Source organism: Liolophura sinensis, chromosome 8, assembly GCF_032854445.1.
Source record: "Liolophura sinensis isolate JHLJ2023 chromosome 8, CUHK_Ljap_v2, whole genome shotgun sequence".
NCBI lineage: Eukaryota > Metazoa > Mollusca > Polyplacophora > Chitonida > Chitonidae > Liolophura > Liolophura sinensis.
In genome coordinates this window covers 17866076-17890528 of record NC_088302.1, presented here as the reverse complement: position 1 = coordinate 17890528, position 24453 = coordinate 17866076, and the positions used below count along the sequence as shown (strand labels likewise).

The window sequence follows — 24453 nt, the reverse complement described above, 5'->3', positions numbered from 1 at the left end:
TATTTAAAAAACCATGATTTTCCTGAGGAGAGATTTTAATGGCATTAAAAAATACAGTCTGTGCCCTTAACCTATTTTTGGATAACACGGTACACGAGACACAAAAGAGTTTCTAACTATACAGAGATTATACCGTTTCAAAAATTAAGTTCATTTCACATTTTTATTGTCACACCCGCCGACGACTTGAACCACCCATTTTCGTTTGACTAGGCGAATGGACTCGCCCAGTGACGTCATTCACTACAAACTTCGAAGTTGGCGAAGAGACAGGTTGTCGGTGTGAGGAGAAAAGTTTTTCCAGTCTTTACATCGTGAATTAGAAAAGCTGTATTCCGTGTCTGCTGCATCAAAGACAGGTGAGCTTTTGCCTGAACATGTGTCGTTTGTGTAGCTGTCTATCGTAAGGTGTTAGATAAATCTGTAAAATTTGGCGCCACATTACAAATGTTTTCTGGTCACCGATACTCGTGTGACTTTGAGTTTTGAGTAGACTGCTTAGTCGCGAGCTGTCACTTGGCCAACTTAGGTTTACCGACAGTGAAATATGAACGGCTTCTGACTGAGAAGGGGGCCTAAACTTTCTAGCCATGTACATGGCTACCGTACTACAGATCTAGTCTTCATGTGTGCGTGTAAGCTGTCGGTCGCTCAAATATTGTGGTATGTTATCTTGGTGACCAGCCTGTCGTTTCACTGAATGTACAGGACAGAGGCTCTCGAGTTGGGGGCGCGTTTTACTACCGGTACAGGTATACTGCAGTCGGTACGACTTGCATACTACAGTGGACTAACATTGTAAACAAATGTCCATTGTACTTCGAAGGTTAGTCTAGCTGCACAAAATTCGGCTGATATCTCATAAATCTAAGAACTCGCAGTTTGGTGTATTAATTAGAATGTGAAAGTAGTTATAAAAGGATAAGGATGTTTGTGTATTCGCCAAACGAAAAACATGGAATTTCATACTAGATTAGAGGCTAATCCTGCAAACCACCTCGCCCCGCTCCCAACAGCACAAAACTCAGTGGCTGTTTAGTTATGGTTCTGTATTGTAGACTTCCTCGCACTCATTGCTTATGTTACCTTGGTGGCAATAAATGATCAATGGTGCTCATGTGACCATTTGTACAGTCTTACATGTACGTTCTTTGAAGACCACAAATCTCCCACCAATATACTGTGCATATCTGTACATTACATGTAAGAAAGTTTGATTTCCACGCACCATAATACTGGCCGCCATCATATAGAGGAGTTGCACATGACGTCAACACCTAGCCAGGTAGCCATATTTATATTGGAGTCCTGTTAACATGGTCTGCTCTAGGGACAGTACAGGTTATGTAACCCCTCTATGAGTAAAATATTATTGAGTATAGTGTAAAGCACCAATCAAAGAAAGAAAGAAATAATTCAAAATAGTTCATCAGAAACTTGCCAAAGAATTGTGGTTTATGCAAGGCACTCTGCTTTCCTTCACCCATATTGCTGATTGCCATGGCATAAGGGAAAAAAAAGGTTTAGTATGGCATTCAGGAACAATCAGATAAACAGATAAATGGTTTCTTTAATGTCTTGGCTCAGTTGTTTAGTGTGCTAGCGCAGCAAAATGACCCAGGAGCCTCTCACCAATGCGGCCGCTGTGAGTTCAAGTCCAGCTCATGCTGGCTTCCTCTCTCGCTGTCAGTGGGAAGGTCTGTCAGCAACCTGTGGATGGTTGCGGGTTTCCCCTGGGCTCTGCCCGGTTTCCTCCCACTATAATGCTGTGAAATAGTCTTGAGTACGGCATAAAACACCAATGAAATAAGTAAATCTATAATGTCTTTACAAATATTGCTGTTAAAGGTATATGATTGAATTAAATTTGCTGTAAACCACCTAAACAGCTGCATGACTTTTTAGGAAAAGAGAAGAGAAGCCAATATATTGTCAGTACTGGTGACCATTGTTATAAAGAGGCACAATGGTTGGTTGACACATGTAACAATCTCAGTCTTGGAACATGAGGAAACATGAAGTTTGATGTGTTATTTTCTATGTTTGAAAACTTCCTTGAAATTGATTTATTTATTTGTTTATTTGATTGGTGTTTTACGCCCTACTCAAGAATATTTCACTTATACGACGGCGGCCGGCATTATAGTGGGAAGGAACCGGGCAGAGCATGGGGGATATCCATGACCATCCGCAGGTTGCGACAGACCTTCCCACTTATGGCCGGAGAGGAAGCCAGCATGAGCTGGACTTGAACTCACAGCGACGGCATTGGTGAGAGGCTTCTGGGTCATTACGCTGCAGTAGCGCACTAACCAACTGAGCCACGGAGGCCCCCCTTAAAATCGAAGTTGTGTCAGTGTTCGGTGGCCTTTGGATACACAATATGAAGTGTTTCACTTTCTATGGTATCAAATGAAATTTATGTTTTAATTCTGAAAATGATAAAAGGTTCATTTTTGTGAACTAACATCTTGGAACTTGTATGAAATAATGTCAGATGGGTGGGTGTTCCTGTCCCCAAAAAATTTTTTTTATGTAAAATCCAATACACTGTACTTCACATTCACTTCCTTATGGTTGTAGACTATGAAATGTTAAAGTATGCTTTGAGACCATACACTCTTGATATCCCGATGAACGCTAGATAAATGTACATGCATGCATACGGGGCTTTCTCTGCTATGAAGCAATATAGAGCAAAAGTCACATCCATATTAAATCCAAGTTGCCTACCAGTTCTGTGTCTATGTACAGACATTTTTTGAAGTACATTTATTTAAGTAATGTTCTTGAAAATTGTATTTCACAACACATTTTGATGTTCATTCAGGTAGTAAAATAACATTGTTCAAATTTTCTCACGAAAATGTCCTTGTTTTTTGCGTTTAAAGTAGTTAGTTTATACAAGAAAAAGGCCTCAGTTTTGAGGTGGTGTCCATTCACATCGCATTAGTGTCTTGTTACAGTTGTATGTGTTTTGTACATGAATATATTGCACAACCTAGTTACTCTGCTTGTTCACATCTGGGAGCCACAGGAAATTCTAAATTAGATACAAATTGTGTTTACATGATTTTGTCTCTGTCTCTCTGTCAGATTCTCAGTGAAAAAACTGATCCAGTTTTTTCTCTCACCAGTCCGTATTTTTTGTCACTGTGCTTTTCCTCTCAGTAACACCTGGATTGAATTATGTTGAAATCCTGTCTTCTTTCCACAATTTCCAACCTTATAGATTTAAAAGGTTATATATATAACCTTATAGCATGAGTGACATGCTGTGCAAAAGAACAAATTATATCCCGAGGATACAGATATATCAATAATACATGTTTTGTACACTTGAGGTGTACATACACTTCCTACTGTTACAAAGCCAGTGTCATTATGTGGAAAATGCCCAAATAAATGTAATCAGACCTGATGTCATCTATTTTGTGGGTGAGATTCCTTGGACAGCTAAATACATATGCAACTGCGTGTACACTTTTCTGTTGAGCACCCAAAGCAGTACATAAGTCATCTGTTCGCAAACTTTCCTCAGGGCTGTTTTCTTGTAAAGTAAAAAGTTGCTATTTACATGTAAGCTTTGATTGTAATATATGTCATTGTCAACAGACACAAAAGCTTTGATTATCTTTTAAATCATTATTTAACCAGTCTCTATATGAAAGCATACATGCAGCGATAAGCGTAAGTCATTATTAATTGGAACTTTCATTTCATTCCCCTATTATTAATTGATTTGATGCATGTGTACATTTACACACTATGCTACAGCCAAAGGCAGTGTGATGTCTACAACTTGATCTTGTTAAAATCACACTCTTATGTTTTTACTGAGATAACAAGTTCAAAGCGAAAGGATCTGAGTTTAATAAGATTGTGGCAAACCTACATGCAGCAGAGAGTTTTAGGCAAACTTCAGTGAGTGTAAAGCTTGCACACAGTTTGTACTTTGGGCATGAAAATTTGCACTCACTGTGTAACAACGCCAGAATGAGATTTGTACCAGGCCCAGCTTGTAACAGTCACATGTGTGGTATTGTCACATCATGTGAAACAGTTTGCAAAGTGTTGAGATTCCCATTATCAGTTTCTGCACAGTTTAGTGACAATGCTTTCATTATGCTCGCTAACATAAGTACTTATACATGTACATGTACATACATGTAACTTCAGGTTACCACCCTTTGTGTTAGTGATATGAAGATATGAACTTAGATTTATCACTTGAAGTGCTGGGAAGAGGAAGTATGAAAGCAGCTGTGTCCTGTTTTTATGGTTTTAAATATATAATCTGAAGTACATGTACAGTGACTTTACTAGCAACTGTGCCATAACTGATGGCTAAAGACCTTGTGGTTTAAGCTGCACGCATTGATCCCTAGAATGTGGACAACATTAAACCCTTCTTGTAAGAAAAGCCATGAAATAGGAAATCTGTAACATCATATGGGTGTCTTAGTGTATTGTTAACTTTCCTCTTTAGATTTACATTTTTATGCCATATATGTATATGTGACTTATTTAAAGTTTTGGTGTGTTAATATTCTGAATACAAATAGTTTGTATACAAATACATCTTCTACATGTATTGTAGACCTAGACTGTGCATATCCACTTTTTTTGCACATTTTAATACAGTGCAGTGTTCTTGCTAAATATCCTGAAGATTCCTCCATCCATAAACCTGATCATGGTGAAAAATTCCTGACCGCAGTATTATAAAGCTATAATCTAATGAATGAATAAATAACCTGTTTTATGGTGAGCCATCATGTTTTTGATTAAAGTACTTAAGTGTTAGTTTCAGTACAGCTTGATTAGTATGGGTACTGAGCAGGTTTGAGAGCGCAAACATTTTCAGGAACTGAAACAGCATTAATCATAGTCACAGCATTTTTAACTGTGTGATGTTTCCTCTGCAATGCTTACATGCTGGTTGTAGCAGTGAATCATTGATTAGTACAGATTACAGCTGTTTGGGGATATCGAACATAAACAACATGTTCACAATGCGACTGCCATGAACAGGTTCTGTGTCTGCATTTTGTACTGAATTTTAAAGTTCTTGCCTTATTTATGCAACTGTTTTATGCATCTTTACTTTTTGTCACTAAAACATTACCTGCACAGATCATCAGACAAACCCACTAAATAGTAAACATCATGATTAACTGTTTGTTGGTCGGGATTGCCTTGACCGTAACAGTATGGATATTTATTTGTGTTGGTACATGTAGCACTTAGAAGTCCCTGAGGATGCGTCTGATCACATCCTGTGGATGAGACCCTATAAAACTTTGATGAAGGCCCTTAATTGAAGTCCAGGTAAATAACCTGGGGCAGTACTATACACAGTCAATGACTCTTATTACTATTATACCAAGTATGGTATATAAAACAAAAAGTTGTGTGGCAAGCATATGATTCATCTAATGAAGATAGAGTGATTGTGCCTAGAGGTACTGTAGGGTTGTAGGGCTGTGTACACATGCTGAAATTAGCCCTCCATCACTGACTGTCACTGGTTGTCTATAGAACTGCAGTGCTTATTGCTTGATGTGTGTGGCCCAGGCATGCGATGATTCATTCCGATGAAGCACGATTAAGCCTGATGAGACCTGTGACCATTTCTGAAAGGGATGTGTTTTACCATGAGCTTTGCAGGTATGTGTTCATGCCTGGTATACAGGTGTTTTGGCAAGGTCAGTTTTGTATTAATAGTGGTTGAACTTGTCATTGTTGTCACTGAAGTAATCATTTATAGCACCTTACTCTGGCTTTTAACAAAACAGCTTATCTGTCAAGTACACACATATCAGTTGCCTACAGTTTGCACAGATCATTATGGCTACAGTTCATTGTTCATACATTCTTGTATTCCTCAGAGATTACGCATGTTCCTTTGGTGACAGTGGTACTGTGTTTACCTCATGGGTATAATCTTAGGCCAATGACAAGCATGCTTACCCACCTGACACTCCTTTATGGCGAAAAAACATCAAGGTGTTCACCTGTGATAGTTTGAGTGATCTGTTAACCAGATAAGCTGTGTGATAAGGATGCCGTAGCCAGCATGTGTTTACAAACTCTTCAGGCATTATTTTGTCTCCACGGTCCATTTGAGTTTTTGCTCTCTGTTTATGAAGCCCAGACAGGCATACACTGTACATATTGATACTGGACGTTGACTATTGAACAAACACTGTGTGTAAGACACATGTACAGGTGGGTACGTACAACATGTGAGGTCTGGTAAAGGGTCACATGTAGTTTATGAGACTGTTCACTTTGACACACCTCTGGAGCATGGTGGATATGTAAAGGTAAATATACGCTGTATTATCCAGAAGATATGACTGTGCTCCGATTCAGTGGGATAGCAGTTGTTGTAGCAGCAGTGTTTGTGTTTTTGGACAGTCAAAGTAAGACTGCTACAGCAGAAATGAAGGTTTGGCATTCCTCTGGTATACATATATGTTACAGTGTTAGATCTAGAGTCTGAAAGTACTTGTGAAAAGGACATAGTTCTAAAATTGTGACAGGAAAAGAAGGCAGATTGTGTATGTGACGAAAAAAATGCAGTGTGTGGGTGGGGATACCTGGTTAACAATTGGATGTGACGGGAGGGGGGGGGGGCAAGGGGGGAGGGAGGTGAGGCAGATCCTAACAGTATGGTATGCTAATGGGAATTTGAAGGGCCCAAGTGCTGCCTCTCCTATGATCCCCAGCTACATGTAAAAGCAATCCCCATCTGGAATTGGAAAGGTTTTTGCCAACTATAGTAGTTCTGAGAGCTGACTCCCTGGATGCTATTTTGTTTTAATTTATTTCACCAAGTAGGGGGCAGTGTTAAATTTCAGATCCTGTTTTCTGCTCTCCAGTTACTTAGTTTCTGCTTCCTACATTTTAAAGGGTATCAAGTATTTACAACCTCTGATGGCTGTTAAGCTAGGCCAAGGTTTTTTGGACCTCCCTATGTTTAAATAAACATGGGGAAGATGCGAAAAGAGATATTCCCTTACTTAACAGTAATATGTAATTCATGAGTTCAGTTCTGGAAGCTTGTAATTTTGTCAGTTTTCATGTGATATACATGTGGTCATGTATGCATGTAGATGTACATGTACATCATAACATGTTTAATATATCATAATCCATGAGTGGGATTCAATATTACAAACTGCTATTTAGTCTATCAGTAAAACCACATTTGTGTACATGTTATATGCTTGTGTTAGCTGTCATTACCATCCACATACAATGTAAACAAACTTATAATCCCTTTGTGCAAGTTTTCCTTTGAGGTTAACCTACTTGTCGATGGGGATTTCCAAGCTATGCAAGCCGTTTCCAAGCTCTTCCAAGATACATCATTCCCTCACGTTAAGCTGCAGTGCTTGAAAACATTTTCTTGCGCTATGAGCACAGCTGTACAGAAACACTGATGTGTAGAAAAGAACTCGAGAGTACATCACTTACATGTAAACCGACTTTTTAGGTGTTGGTTTACACTCCATTGAGTGTATAACATTTATTTTTTTTTTTTTAGATGCCTGCTTGAATATACATGTGAAATAAAGAAAGACCAAGATGGTCAGTGGCTCCATGTGGTCACCTGGAGTGGTCAATATAATGCACAGCTGACCATCTGGCCTTACCTAAATGTACATTTAACTCTCCTCTGTGTATCATTTCACTGACCATTTTATTGACCATCTGGTTCACCGTGTAGGTGGCCTGTGGTTTTGACATAAAGTCAATGTGGATAAATACCTGTACACTGTATACGGATATCTAGACCTTTGCTTGATGCTTGTGAAAAAAAACAAAACCTTACCTTTTCGTCTGCAAGCTCATTATTACAGTAAACAAAGAAAGTTAATGATGTTAACATACGCGGTAACAACTACAAACTCTAGACATGACTGTTACAGTTCGATTGTGATGACTCACAGTTCTGTGTTGATGTTTTGTTTCGCTGTGATGCTCAGGTACCAAAAAGGTCAATTGCTCTATATCTACATGTATGTACATTTATCTCCACAGCACATTTTAATTGTTTCCTATAAACCATGGTTTTATGAAGTGAATAATTCCAGTAAGGTTTTTTTTGTTTTCTCTTAGTTCAAAGTCATGTTTCAGTTCTTATACATGTTACGACTATAAAGTACTCACATGTATACTTTGCTTGAACATATGAACATATATCTCGATGAAGATTGGCATTCTGATCAGAATGTTAATTTAGAGGACAGATCAAGACAAAGGTTGTAGTTCTGAAATTATTTCTTCTACTGTTCGACCTAGGCTAGCTGCATGAATTTTTGTGATGCTGGAAAATTACTTGTCCTATTCTCTTCTCTTTTTAAAATAGTCATAAAATTTCCACCCCGTCAAATATTTATATGTTGTTGATTGTTGGGGCCAGGTGGTCTTCAGTAGATTGCCTTATTAAACTTGTCTTAGTTAGTTGGGACGAAGCTTGTACATGTAGACTTTAAGAAATCGTGTATTGTAACCAATTATTACCTGTGTTACCTGCTTGAATTTTAATAAGACAAGCCCAAGGTAGGACACGTGAAGCCAACAGCTGTTTAATCTGGTACTTATTGATAATGTGCCATGTAAATAAGACAGTTATCTTTCACATATTCATACTGGCCATCCCCAGACAATCTTAACTGATAATCAATGTTGTCGTGATTGAAAGATGTTTTTTGAGTTATCTCCAGCCTACATGCCTGTAGTCTGCAGCATAAATCTGATAAGCTGGCTCATTCACTGACTAATGTACTCATACTGTGTGCTCATATGTAAGTAGTTTGTCCATTCTCCTACCTGAGGCAAGTACATTGCATTTAGTACAAATTTTTACATGTATCTTGTCTAAAACATCTGAATGTGGGAAAGAATTGTTTCACATACATGTGCATGTACCTTTTTAACTTCAGCTAGCATATTTGTTCAAAATTGGAATTCATAATTAATGATATCGAATTATTTAAGTCTAAATGTGTTAATCTCAAGTCTGTTTAAAATTAATGTTCCCATAAAATATAGCAGAAAATATATAAATGTACATGCATGTACTCATCATACGAGCAGTTAATGTCTGAAATGTTAAGGTACATGTACAACTACATTTATTTAATAATGCAGTTATGAACAATATATCATTTTGGTTTCGAGCCTATTGCTGGTCACATATAAGATTTTATGGACTCATCTGCCCGCCATTTGAATGAATGAAGATGGATAATATCAGCACAGATATTTCCACAAAGTGCATGATTTTTTCTTGAAAATCTTTGGTATATAAACATGTTTCTTTAATTGGTTAGTGTTGTAGACTGTCTTGAAGAACCTTTCACATACTGTACTTAATCGAAAATCAGGATTGTTTGTGAAGAACAGACCAGAACATTTTGGTAAACCAAGCAGATTTTACCATTCACCATGTCTCTTTGATGTGAAGGAAGGCATTTTGATATTGCTTATAATGCCATCTGCTTTTGCCTGCATGTCTCACCCACGGCATTGGTATTCTTCTCTACATAGGGTATTAAATATGGCTCTAACATATCTGATCTACTAATAGTGCATTGGGCTATGTTGGCTTTGTGATATATATTATATATATAAGTATGTACACTAATGATTTGGCTCCTGTCCTGAAGCAGTGATCCATAAAAATATATTCATACTGATGGTGATTGGGGTGTACTTAATCTGCCCAGGTATGATAACCCTACCTGAAAACAGTGTTTTACTGTGATGATTAATACAATTATTGCTTGTTCATGAGTATTTAATTGACATCGACAGGTTAGGTGTAATTGAGGACAACAGGTATTTATGTGCCACTGTTTTGCACTGAAACTCTTCCGTGCCCGTCTCATACGTACACAGTAGAAAGCTATCAATGCCTGGTTGTGCATTAACGAGGAATGATCTCTGCAGTGTACGCCGTGTGTTTTGAACACATGCACGTGTTACATAGGAGATACATATACACCATAACAGTTGTCATCGATGGTAAACTGATACCACTTCCCTTTTGTGCTCTGTATGGTAACTTTGCTGTTGCTTTTGAAATGTTGTAAAATGTTGTGATGGAAATTTATGATTTTGAAAAGGTTAAAGCCTGAATTGTGATGGTTGTACATGTACATCAGCTTGTCACATAAGGAAGTACATGTATATATGTAAATACATGGATGTTTACATGTATGTACATGTAAGTCAACATGCACCTGTAATGTTATCATTGAGATCAGTGAGGTAAACTCATTCTTGACTCAGCCTCTCAAGGTCAAGGCTGTTCCATGTAAGCCACTCATAGCACGTGTATGCAATTTATTATTGGTGAGAAATGCATGTAGAGTGACAAATTAGATTAAATGGCATGGATTCATAATACAGTGTACTACAATATTTTTTGTATTTGTACTATTCCAAAAATTTGCCCAGGAGGGAAAGTTTTAGGGGCAAGTACATGTATTACCTTTGTGCTGAAACCTACATGTACATTTTCCACGTGGGATATCAGCCTACATGTAGCTTCCAAACAAATCTCAAAGCACCTACTAAAATCCATAAAACTGAGAATTAGGTAAAATGAGTAACTTTCATGAAATTTTGTGTCAAAGACACTATTTTGCACAACTTAAAAAAGGCCTGTTTACCAGCGCACTTACAAAGATGTAGAAGTGCTATTGTATTTGATCCTAATTCATACAATTGCATAAACTCCCTCATCTGTTTGTTAAGTTATCTGACAGCTGGGTGTAGCCATGGATTTGGGTCATTTAATGGTGGCTGCCTCAGGAAACATGATGTAATTAATGGCTTGTTAAGGAGTACTACAGAGGGCTAATATAACAGCACAAGTGCCTTAGCTTCCTCTACACCCCCAACATTCTGCCCTTTGCTCTAGTAAAGGGGACTCGGTTGGGAGCATTCTAGGATCAAGGTTGTAGCACTCTTGTGCAGTTGTCTGTCAAAAAGGACATGACTCTGCTATCAATGGACAATGGCAAATATCACTACTTGATGTTTGGACACATAGACATGCATATGTGTTATTCACATTAATTCGCCAAAGGGATACACACAAGTTCTCAGCATGGGGGTGTCTCAATGTCTTTGAGACATTGTATTCTGATGAAATTAACATGGGAGAAATAGGGAAATTAGGAGAAGTCGTCTTGAGACACCCTGATTTCAAAGCCTGGTTAAATCTGTGCTATAATGAGTTTGCACATTGTAAGGTTTACTGCAGAGAGAGAGGTAAAATTGAAAGTATTTGTTCTGTGTTCATTTTAATGAGCTAAACTAGTGTCAAGTACAGGCACTTGTATGGTTGTGGAAGCATTTTAAGGGGTTGTTTTGGTTGCATTGCAACAGTTCTTTTTAAAGAGTAATAGTATTGAGTTTGAAGGATATGTTTTGTTCTGATGGTTCTTGTGTGTAATAAATAATCCCCCCTCTTATCCCAGCATCTCGTAGAGGGATGAGAGGGATTCTTTGAGTATAAAAGGTCAAGGCCTGGAGGGGTCATCATGCATTTTCTATTGTGCAGTCAGCTGACACGTGATCTTCAACGAGAAGTCTTTGTTACCAGGCCTTATGTAAGCCCTACCAACCATCATTCCCCTGTCCTTTTTTTTAAAACCGAAATGTGACTGTTGGCAGTTATAGATCAAGGGAGGCCAAGTATACACAAACTTATTTTTGTGCCACGGCCACACCTGGGGTGGGTATGACCCCTTCAAGGCCTTGACCTTTTATAGTCAAAGAATCCCTCTCATCCTGCACATCTCTACGAGATACAGGGATGAGAGGGGGGATTCTTTTTCATATGGCCTCGGCCTATTTCGGGGTCATCATGCATATTCAAAGAAATGACAGCAGAACCAGAGAATAGAGAACTTTACTGAAAACCTACATTTGAGGATGTGTTGAACTATTCACTCTGCAGTCAAAACAGAGGTAAATTGCCTTCCAGATGGCATTAATGGCTTATGATAAAAATCGTGAGAAGTCCTATATGAGGACGAGTCGGCTGCCTTCATAATTTCACACACAGATAACCCCTTTTGGTAAGCTTGTGAAGACGAAGCTCCCCGAAATGAGTGGGCTTTGAACATTTATTTATCAATTGAAGAGGCTTGAAGTACCTCACACAACCATCTAGAAAAGGTCGCTGTACAGACTGGTTTGAAAGTCTTGACAATAACAACTGATCACAACAATGTTTTGCTTTTGTGCGTTCTAGATATGATAGCAAAGTGTTCATTATGCTCAAAGCACTATCTAGAAAAACATGAATATTACCTGTGTTGGTCGACTCTGTTGAGTTGTTTTGAGCAAAGTAGTAACAATAAACCCTAAAATTTACTAATTAGAGGATAAAGACATGCCGAAAATCGTTAAGGAACGTAAAGTTTGAACTCTTTGGGCGGCGTTCTTTCTCACTTTCAGAGAATGAAATAGGAACTGGTGCCACTCTCTGTACCGGGACCTCAGAAAACTCAATTTTATGTCCAGTAACGTTTTGTAATACCCATGGATCATTTGTAATTGATTTCCAATGAGAAATATTATTACTAATGGCACCTGCAAAAACTTGCCTTACCTTTATTTCCTGAGAACTTTACCGGGTGTTTCTTTGGCTGCTGGGAAGGTTTGGCTGCAGCTACTTGCTTGGGCATAGGCGTAGCTTGCTACCTGGGTGGCCGAAACATCCCGGCTTGGCCCCTCGTTGTCAGCCTCAATTGTAGAGGACAAATCCGCCTCTTCCATATGAGGCCCATTGCCATTTAGGGGTGACGGGAAAGTAATTCCGTCCTCTTACTCACTCTTGCAATGTTTTCTATCTCAGACACCTGTTCTTTGATTTTGTCGCCAGAAAAGCTGTGTGTAGTGGACACGTCAGGAGTGCACAGGGCGGTATACCTTTTGGCCAGGGACGATTTGAACACCTGCCGTCGTGCGATTGACACATCAAAATATGAATGGCATGGTAGAGATAATGACTTGGAAGCTAAGGGCCGACACGTTTGGATATCAACTGCATGTTTCTGTCATAATCGAGTAACACCTGCAATTTTTGAAGGGAAACACATCCCGTGATTTCACCCCCCGCATTTAAGGTGTTCCATATTTCACGAGTAAACATATTATATAAGTTTACTCGTGGCGGCAATAACACAGGATAATTTGATGGAATGGCATGTTTTTGCATAATTTGTTCAACATCTGTTTTGTGAATGCAAGCTTGCCCTACGAATGTGGCTAATTTCTCTGGCAAAATGTTGCCTTTGGTTTCTGTTGAAATAAAAATGTTGGCTACAACAAACCCCTCAGTATCTGCCATGATGTTATTGATAGGTACCACTCTGGTAGTGGTACATGTGACTGGCAAACAGCCGCTGGTAGTAGCCTCAGTGTCAATTGCTGATTCACGCTTCGATGTGTAAATCAAGTGTATCACTGTAAAGATCATCAAAATCTTCGAAGTATTTTGAAACGTCGCCTACAATTTTATCATCGAAACTCTGGTTACCAACAGAGTACGTGTTTGCAATCAGCTGATTTAGTTGTGAGTGTAAGGAAGCAATGTCTAAAGTAGTACGCAAGGAAAGCACGTCGGCTTCCCCCATTTTTTTCATAGGGGAAAATGTGGTGTGTTTGACACCGCTTTGGCTTTCTCTTTCTGCTTTTCCTTCTCCAGATTTTTTGCCAGTGGCACGCTGATTTTCCTTGCTAGTACTGGTGGTACCATTGTTAGCTTTTGGTTCATTAGCGCCGGTGGCACTTACAGTAGGAAACAACATTATAGGTACTCCATCTGCGTCAAACCCCTGGAATAAGGGAAATGAATCTTCCGATTCTGAAAAGTCTTGATCACTAGCTTGTGAGCCCTGGCTGGCCGTTGTTTGCGAGCATTGTCCACTCGTTGGGGATGCTGAGACATGGTATGTCGTGACTGAACTTACCTGGTAGTGTACTGAACACACTGCCCCGAGATAGAAATAGACAGGGGAATGACGGTTGGTAGGGCTTATATAAGGCCTGGTAACGAAGACTTCTCCTTGAAGATCACATTGTCAGCTGACCACATGATAGAATATGAATAAGATAGCTATAAATAAGACGTATAAAATGTTGTTGGATACTGTTGCAGGCAAGCTTTGCATTTATGTTTCAGAATAACTGCTTTTGATACATGTGCATAAGAAAATGCCAGTAGATGTGAACAAACATATATGTGGCATCTTGGGAACTCGGTATTAAAGTAACAAAGTTTGGCCGTTGTGTACAGGTAGATGTACATAAACTGTGTACTTTCAAATGTGATGTGCACAAAGGTGTGCCCACCATGTTGTTGGAACTAAAGACAAACATTAGACTTGATTCGCAAAGAGTCACCTAAGCATCTTCAAAGCCACACAAGTATTGAGAGCAGGAAAATCATCTTACTATGACAAAAAAGTCATATATGAAATATTAACGAGTAATGTACCGCGATGACATGAGTGTGCATGTTGTCTTACAGGTTTATACTCTTAAAGTATATGTACTGTATATATTTATTTGGATGGTGTTTTAAGCTGTACTGTGTAAGTCTGCCCACCCACTCTCTACTGGATGATGTTACAATGTGTGCCCACCAATACTACACTCTGCGAGGTTATAATGTGTGCCGACCTAAACTGCACTGGATGGTGTTACATTGTGTTTCCACCTAAATGGCACTGGATCATGTTTAAATTTGTGATCAACCAATCTGAACTGGATGAGGTTATAATATTTGCATACTACACAAACTGTGCTGGATGCTCATCATATAATTTGTGTGCAGTACAGTTTACAACCAAACTGTGCTTGATGATCAGTGTGGTAATGTTAAGCATAATCTTAATGGTTAATGTTGTAATGTCCATGGTTGTAATGTTCATGGCTGCAATGAAGGACACTGTTAAAGCTGAAGTTTGCATCATCTGCTCACAACTACTTCTCTCAGTGCTGTAACCTGTCATATCCACTGTTAACTAGCATGTATGTAGCATGTATTGACACTGAGTGTTTATATTGCGCAGCAGTTGTCTGATAATGATGTGTATTGTGACATTGTTTGTATCTGGCCTAGCGGTCAGAATTTACGTCACATATACTATCTGTAGACAAATGGTGTACCACTGATCATGTGCATGGTTTACTCAGGCAACACACTAGCTTTTTTTTCAAAACCTGTACAACATACATGCACGTGGCAGCTGTTTTGTTGCGTCAAATTTACGATCAGGTGATGTGGAGCGATGATTAACTTTGTATGTTACTTGTGGGTTTTAACAATTACAATGAAGTTGTCACCCTGATTACATGTACATGAAAGTCTACGGGTTTCCCAAGTACATGTGCATTAGCCAAGGATCTCTGCTGTGATCTTTTAATACAGGGCTGGATGTAGATCATAGCTGAGGAGTCATCCAGGTTAAAATAGTGGAATGTAAGAAAGCCTCGCACGGATAAACTACGCGCAAGAAAAATCCGAGCAAAATGAACCAATACATGCTATAACGGGGCAAACCCCAATGAATTATGTTCACCAAGTCATCCTCTGTTCCTCTGCCAAGTTTTTCCACATTCGGTAGCCTTTACGACCAGTCAATCCATGATAATTCACAGTTGTGACTTGCGCTGACATGCTGTGTCGACATTCTGACCTACTAAACCGTGTTATTGCTCCCCATGCATGTGCATCCTTCATTACGTCACTATGATTTGATCAGCTGGCAGTCAGGTCTGACAGACAGAAAGCCATGTGACTGCGAAGGCGCGACTTTGACAGAAGGCTGTGGTGCAGAATGACGGACCCCACAGTTTGTGCAAACTGTCAGATTAAATTCGCAGTGAAAAGGCGGGGTTATTTTCGGCATCCTTTCCATTCAAAATTGGGTACCACAGGCATTACGTTGCGTGAAGGCCTTGATAGTTTTTTGCCGAAGGATGTGGCATGTACGCCAGAAGTCCAGAAACGACATCGTGCAGGACAATCAATGTGCCCTGGCTTGAAAGCAACAGTTGGCAAGTTGTCAGAATTTCAATGTCTGGAAAGGATGGAATAAGGGGGATACATCGAATTAGAAAGAAAGACAACCAGTATGTTGTGGACACCAGCGAAGAGCCCACTTGGGAAAGGAAGAAAAGTTGATACGGCATGTAAACAGAAAAAAAGTAGAAAAAACTTGCATATTATATTCTGTTACCACGTGGTAAGGGAGAGATATCCACTATTCAGGCGTGTATAAATTATAAGGGATAATCATACCTACATTGTCCAAAATAAGTGGTGGGGGAATGAAACAGTTAGTTTTCCCAAACACAGTTGAGAGAAGACAAAATACACTTGTTTTGGAAAGTATCACCATGATTGCATGGTCTTTTCAAAACATCTGGTATGTCACACTTCTGATTAACCCTGGAATAAGCAGCTAAAATTAAATCTTTGTCCATGTCCTATGACGTGTTTGATTGAAGGCATAGATGACTTCTAGTATCAGTGTAAATGTTGAGATGCCAAGTCAAGGAAAGGTCACCTGCTGCTGCGTATGTGCGCCTCGCTGACCCAGATATTAAAAACACGGCAGCGCGTGGCGACCTGCTGAAGTTAATAGTATTTTCGACTTCGGCGAAGATTTACAGGAGAATGGGGATGTAAAGGTTAAGATTTACAGGAGAATGGGGATGTAAAGGCGAAGATTTACAGGAGAATGGGGATGTAAAGGCAAGTAGCGATTGTGGCAAGATGTGCATAAATATGTTAGCTTTCAGAATTCCTGTGCTTTATGTGTATTTAGGACGAATCTAAAGCGCAAGCATCGGAATTGAACGAGGGGGTAGCACTTCATTAGCAATATACTGAAATCAGGCGCAGACAACTCTTGGGCTAAGGGTGGCTAGCGGTCCCCACCCTTAGACCGAGGTCTCGGGCTATATGTGCATGTAGGATAGGGGGTGATCCTCTCGGTTCCTCTTACCATAGACCTGACCACTGTTGTATAATTGAAAAATACTAAAGTATACAGCCAGCATTAAACATCTGATGTGGGCAGTTACATTACATGTAAATCACAAAGTCACAGTATTAATATAACAGTAGTTATATACATGTTTGCATAAAGCAGTAGCCACGGATGAAATTTTAGGTCAAAAGCTTTGTGCTGTTGTGGTAAGATTACATTGGTAAAGGTTAAAATTGCTTGGCTTACACTGTTTTGTTTCAGCCTTTTTGGGTAGAATTTCAGACTATTTTTATAGCAGCTTTGTTGAAAATGGCCTAGTTCAGTCTCAGGCTGAGGTGCTAGGTGAATTAGGATAGAGAGTAGTGGGATTGTCTTGGTTGAAGCTTATAATGAGCATACAGTTGTGGTACATGTATACATAGAAGATAAATCATTGTGATATGACGTCACAATATTGGTACAAATGTCTTGACATAAATAAACAAAACGTGTAAGTAATAAAAACATGAAACCTGTTACTTGTATCTTTCAAAGTAAAAATCAATTTTAGTACAAACCCAGTGAATTTAAAAACAAAACAAAAAGAATAATCAAATCAACAGCTAACTTAAAAGAAAAGCATACCTCTCTTTGTGTACATGAAATGAACGTTTTGTTAATTTTGGCTTCAGGGCATTCTGTATTTGTTGAGGGTTTAGGGTAGGAGGTTGTTGTAACCAGGGGTGGATGTGAAGGATTGCTGATTCACTAACCTCTGCAACCCAGGGGGTTGTCTAGCTGACAGCTGCATACACATCTTACAGATAAGACAACTCTCTAAATCCCATGGACAAACACAGATAAGACAGCTCCTACTGTGAACACTGTAGTGTGTGGCCAGGGTTGACAAAACAACACATTAAGCCATTTAGTTGTGAGAGGCTATCAGTCAGAGTGCTGTAATCTTGAGTGAGGTAGACTTGACATGTACAAGTTTGCATGCAGATGTATTAGTATTTAATTAAACCTTTAATTTGTGAGGGGTGGGAAGGTTACTGGGCAACCTGCGGATGGTCGTGGTTTTCCCCGGGCTCTTCATACCTGATAAACACATTGGCTTTTCATTTGATGTTTTGATATAACTACATTTGTTATACACATGAATAGACATATGCATGTTGTTGTAACCAATTTAATGATTATTTTCAATTTAGTTTTATTTGTGTTATGCTAAAATTTTACAAATTCAAAAAAGATAAATATACATACATGTACAAGTGACTGGCTATCCAAAGCTTCAAATGTTACAAACTGAAAGGGTAAAAATGTCTGCAATTCTAATTTTGCTTTGAGATGACAGGATTTTGTTTGGAAAGACCCATTAAACTAAAACTTATACACAAGTACATGTATTTAGTGGTGAGTCTGCTGAAATGTGCATGCACTGGGCTGTGCATGCTTTATTTTGGATTGTCAGACGTCATCTGCATATGGCAGATTTGTCTCTCTAACATCACGTGCCCAAAATAACATCTTATAGACTTCACATACTTACAGGTACATGTATCTCTGTGGAAAATCCAAAGTAGTTACTTTATGAGAATCTCATGGGGATTTTCCAAGCAATTAATTTGATCATAAATTATACTAATTTGAATTGAGACACAATTTAGTAAGATACCTCCTGAAACATTGAACGTTCTCCTCTTTGAAATGAAATTCATGTTACTGGCCTTTCAGTAACATGAACACTGGTTGCTATTGGGAGGGTATTTGCATGTAAATGTACTCTAGGATGGGCTGGTGTATGTACACCTACATCCACTGCAGTGTAGATTTTTTTTTTAATACTTTCACTTTCTTATACAGGTATATGTACTATGTATATCAGTACATCTAATGAATGATACATGTAAAGCTGGCACATCAAGAGTAAGGGGAGATGAATCTTGCTGACATAAGAACTCAGTTTATCTAGGAATCGTCTGGGAAGAGCTGAATATCATTGCTGCATATGTGTAGTCTTACTAAGGTCTTGCAGTCAGCATCCAGTGACTGCATGTGTCTTAGATGTACCTATTCTTATCACTTGTGCATGCTCAACTGATACATGGTTATGGGAAGAATTTGTGTGAGCTCGTTATATTTTATAATGTCTTATATGTACGTGTCCCTTACCCGAGAAATACATTGTAGCCTTCAAAATATTTGAATTATATTCCCAAATACATCATAGGTTATACATGTACATGACTGGTAGAATTTTTTGAGGATTCTAGGGTTTGTTACTGTGGTCTAAATAACACATGTATAGTATTGTTACATTTACACTTGCGGTAGCATAAATGTCAACACTAAATGCATGATGTGATGTTTTCATGCATGACATAAGTTAACATGGAGTAAAACTGGAAACGACTGAAAAGGTTTTGTTCACATGAAAATGTACATTGTGTAATCCTCTAAGACGAGGCCAGATACATGTAGGCATTGATACTTTGTTAATTAGTCATTGTTCAAAATAGCAGTCAGTAGAAGGTCCTTAGCATTTGAGGCACAAATGACAAATGGAAATCTGTGAATTCACCTGTTGTCACCAGACCCCTAGCCAGGATTTATGAAAGGCATGGGGGATGAGTGTCCTAGCCATAAATGGCGGGTGTTCATTTCATATATCTTTTTGATTTGATTTATTTTTTGTGATTTTCACTACATTAAATACAAATAGCACCGTAGACATGAATGTTATTTGTTCAGGAATTATGACTAATAATATTGGGTATGAAAGGCAACAAAACAAGGTCCCTTGTCTGACGTCACTTAAGTCAGTCAATTAAGTTCTTTGTAAAATTCATACCATTAGAATTAAATGTTGGCGGAATGTTAGAGTCTTGGAAACTTCCTTTCGGGGTAAGAATTATGAGGCTAACAAAGGTTTCTGATTATATAGTTACTCTTTGATGTGTGGAAGGCAAAAATTCATCCTGCAATCAGAAGCATTGTTCAGTGAATATGATGCGACATGCTAATGAAAATATTTACAGTGTTGTTTTGCAGAGAAGGACAGTGAATCGAATAAAGGTTTTTTTAAACTGCTAACTGTGGGTCTGAAATGATTTGTTTGTGTCACTTATTAAGATGCAAGCTTCATAAAACTCTGCAAGTATTTCTCTACTTAGTCTTCTCAAATGGTTCAAAATATTGGTGGCAGAGGTGGTTGAAAAGGTTGAAGAACTAGGGTAAGAAATGGTTGATGACACTTGTGTGGCTGTTTGGTATTTGTTTTCCACTAATACACTGCATAGTGTGCATATCTGGAAAGCACATGTGACGATGTTTGTCAGTAATTTTCATAAGATTGTTGGTGGGTACTCCGGTTTCCTCTACGTATGAAACTGATGGCCATTGTATAAGTGAAATATTCTGAGAATGGTGTAAACAACAATCGCATACATAAATAATTATACCGTCAATGGTTTGGAGCTGAAAAGAGTGTTTTATTTAATCTAGTGCAACACCTGCCTAATCGTGCTAAGCAGCAATAAAAGGCATATGTGTTCATGCAAATTGCAGAGCACTCCCAAGATTAATTTTGCCGACTTTATGCATTTTATGTCTTTAATATTGCACAGAAATACACTGTACTGCTGTGAGGAAGTGTTAAATGCACAGGGAACAAAATGCTAAAAGAGGTCTGTCTGAAAGTGCATCCTGTGAAAGGAGCCGCCAGTGTTATGGATCCCTATCAGACACAGGTGTCAAATAGCTTTATTATTCACCCCGGTGTCGTCATTATTCCACTCATATTGCCATCCTTCAGACGCTTATCAGTTTAATATACAGACCCTTATTGATCATAATTTGACAGGAAGAATTATCACAATTCCATTTACCGTAAAAATGTAAAGAATGTGACTTGTGCAGCAAATTGGTGTGTACACAGGAAAGTAAAAGGCAGCAGTATACATGCAGCTCGGGACATTTTCTTTAAGGAGCCTTTATTAGAGAGTTGGTTCCAGACAAAGAAAGTGTGACCAAATCATAATGATTGATTCACTAATTTTTGGCCTGTTTCTTTGATGTACAAGCACAGCAGAAGTTTAGATGCATGTGTGCAACATCGGATTAAATCTTCAGACTTTCTCATACACATGTACATGTACACGTACTTAGTCCCACCCAGCTGTGTGAGTCACAGTTGAAGCTCAGTTTAGAAGTGAGAAATTCAACAGTCCTGCACCAACAAGCTCAGGGCTGCTTATAAACCGTTTCAAGAGGACATCTATGGATTTTAGAACACAGTACATGTACATTTATGTCAGATCTCATTAACATAGAGTAAAGGATTGTAAAGCAACCCACATGATACATTTCTACAAACTTAATTACCATTTTAATGCCATTGATTGGACATAAAGGTTGGCACATTAACGATGTATATTTACTTTCCAATGTTTTCCTCTGCGGCAAGGCGTTGTTAAGTATGTAAGCATTATGGAAACAGAGCTGTAACTGAGCTTCGTTTTTTAGGAGGGTGCTTCGACCTACTTTCAACATGTGATGTTATCATTCTTGTTTTAAATCACAGTATACGATAACATACATGTACAAAATTTGCTCTTATTGATGTAAATTTTTACTGTGTTATAATGAAATGTGTGCAGATTGGAAATTTTAATGGTGAAAGATTATGAAGTCATTGAAAGTTTTATTGCTCCAGTAGCATTCAGAGGCATAACTATTATGTCATATAGCCAATATGAGATTCTTAAATTAAGCACTTTTCAGTTCTGCTTGTTTGTTTATTATTATTTGTTCTGTCATTCAGTCACAATTATATGTAATTACTTTAAACTGATTTACACACAGACAAACATGCAATAAAGTTAAAAATAGCTAAATTGGATTACATAGGTAGTATACTTAAAAAAAAAAAGAAGGAAATATTCCTGTTCACGTTAATATTTCTTGATAATACAGTAACAAAATGAATGTGAACAAACAAGGAATACAGTAACAGATTCATTTAGGGGGCCTCCGTGGCTCAGTAATGACTCAGGAGGATCTCACCAATGCGGTCACTATGAGTTCAAGTCCAGCTCATGCTGGCTTCCTCTCCGTCTGTATGTGGTAAGGTCTTGCAGCAACCAGCGGATGGTCGTGGGTTTCCCCTGGTGTCTGCCCGGTTGCCCCTCCGTAATACTGCCTGCCTGTGTATAAGTGAAATATTCTTGAGTACGGCGTAAAACATCAATCAAATAAAGTCAAATTCATTAAGGCTGTTCACAGTGGGTCATGATAATCGTCAAACAAACCAATACTATGCCAGTTACAGTACATTGTGAAATTTGCATTCAAATTTTTCCATCATGTACATTTAATGTAGATATCAGATTCTTTATGTAAAAAATGTATACACATAAACAGACCTACTGTAATTCTTCAGCCTTTTCTCATGTTTGCAAGGTGTTCATTCAAACATATTCTGAAGGCATTATTCTGTGTAAACTTTTTTATCACTGATTACACTTTTTGTGAGGCCATGACATAGGTCAATCCAACCTCAAAAGTCTCAAAATCAAATAAAAAATGCATAAATTGCTCTTAGTTGCTCTTTCATATGTGAAAAGGTTGAGGAATTAGGGTACATGCACCTGTATGCACCTGTTTTCTGTCACAGGTGTGCCGCTGCCTGACAGAATGTTAATGTACAAAACCTACAAATACAGTTAATGTTAAACGGTTCACTCCTCACCTGGGAAAATGCTCTCAGTGTTTACGAGGCCTGGAATTGTTGCTCAGTTGTGTCTTCATTGTAGACCATGTACTTGCTTTTATAAATCAAATGTGACGCACAAATCTGTACATCACATGTGGGATACTTTGTCTGTTACTTGGTGGTTTATCAAAATCATGGAGAAATTATTGAGTATGACATTAAGTTATGACCAGATCAAATAAATCATTAACGTGTCTGTCGCTGCTCTCTTGTTAAAGGTAATCCTGATTGGCTCCATGGTGTTCAAGAGGCATGGACTTGTGAGAGGGAGGTAACTCCTACCAGCCCTGTTCAGAGTGCAGTTTAGGTGAGCTGGCACATCTTGATCACAGTATTAGTGACTTATTTAGATGTAAGTTCCTGTAAAAGTGGGAATTATTATCGGTTGTGTTACTTGTTTTTTTTTTATTGAATTATGTCTTTTGGATGATAATTGAACTCGAAGGTTTCTTCCAAGTCAGGCCAAGAGAAAAGATATGACATGTACAAGTCTTTAATTCAGTCTAACTGTTATAAGTTAGCTGTAATTATTAGTTATCTCTGAATATATTCTAAATTTCATTTTAATAAAATATTTCATGTGATTTTCAACAGAGTAATTAAGAAACTTGTTGGTAATGCTGCTTTGGACAAATAATGCTGATGTAGTGTTAGCATGATATTTTGACTGATGACATTATAAATATGAGGCACATGCTCTTCATGTACATTTATTATCATAGCTGTATCATGTACATAGTATCATCATCATCATCATCATATTAGATATAGACAATTTATGACATGTGTTATATAAAATGGTTTCCCTGGCACTATAGATTGTATATGATATGTATATTAGGATAGCCAGCTTAAATGTCAGCAGCAGAATCAGCTAAACTATGTGTAAAACCCTGGGCCCTGAAGTGTTCAGAACGACAGAAGCTACATCGTACCATCATAGTTATACACATGTAGCGCAAGGTCCACTTTATGAAACGGGGGCCGATTCCACAAACCATTTCTGACTTGAGTCAAAATTTAAGATGATTCGTTTTTTTTTTGAAATTTGGGCACATTTGTCTAATGTTAACATTAGTGAGGTGGACAAAATAATAATTGATAAAACCCAAAACACAAGCTGAAAGATCGTATTTCTTATTTTGGCAGAAAGTCAGAAATGGCTTTGTGGAATTGTTCACAGGAGCTTATTCATTATACAAATAGCAAGGATGCACTAACACAGCTTTTATCCTAAGTGGTCTCAAAAGCCCTAAAAACCTTAGCTCTGAACCCAGGAAGTGCAAATCTTTATACTGTCAATACCTTTACAAAAAGCACTTTCAAGTAACATCTCTAATTACATGTTCTCAGCTGAGGCATCCTGATTTCCTCTACCCATAAAGCTGATGTCTGTCATACATGTATGTGCAGGATATTCTATAGTAGAGTATTAGACCCATTGAAACAAATAAATAAATTCTCCACAGTGTCCTGTGTGATCATCAGAGCTGGCAGTGTATACACTCTGTAAACCCTACTGCTCGTCTACATGTACATGTTTACCATCTATAAATGGTGTCATTTTATGAAGACTTGTTTTTGTATTGTCATTGTTTTAATTGTCAGTGCACATGTACTTTAGAAGCCTGACTTTCATTTATTTGATTGGTGTTTTAC

General features: G+C 38.3%; 1 protein-coding gene across 3 annotated transcripts in view; it reads left to right on the top strand.

Annotated features, from left to right (window-relative positions):
• The first annotated feature begins 262 nt into the window (after positions 1–262).
• LOC135472425 (protein salivary glands marred-like) overlaps positions 263–24453 on the top strand; it is a 65623-nt gene continuing 41432 nt past the window's right edge. For 2 of the 3 annotated variants that reach the window (XR_010444528.1, XM_064751922.1), the window contains exons 1-2: positions 263–359; positions 23013–23101. The gene's annotated coding sequence lies outside the window, so the exon portion shown is untranslated. Of the gene's footprint in view, positions 360–6189; positions 6330–23012; positions 23102–24453 lie in introns of those variants that run through there. The other variant, XM_064751924.1, reaches the window with a different exon arrangement.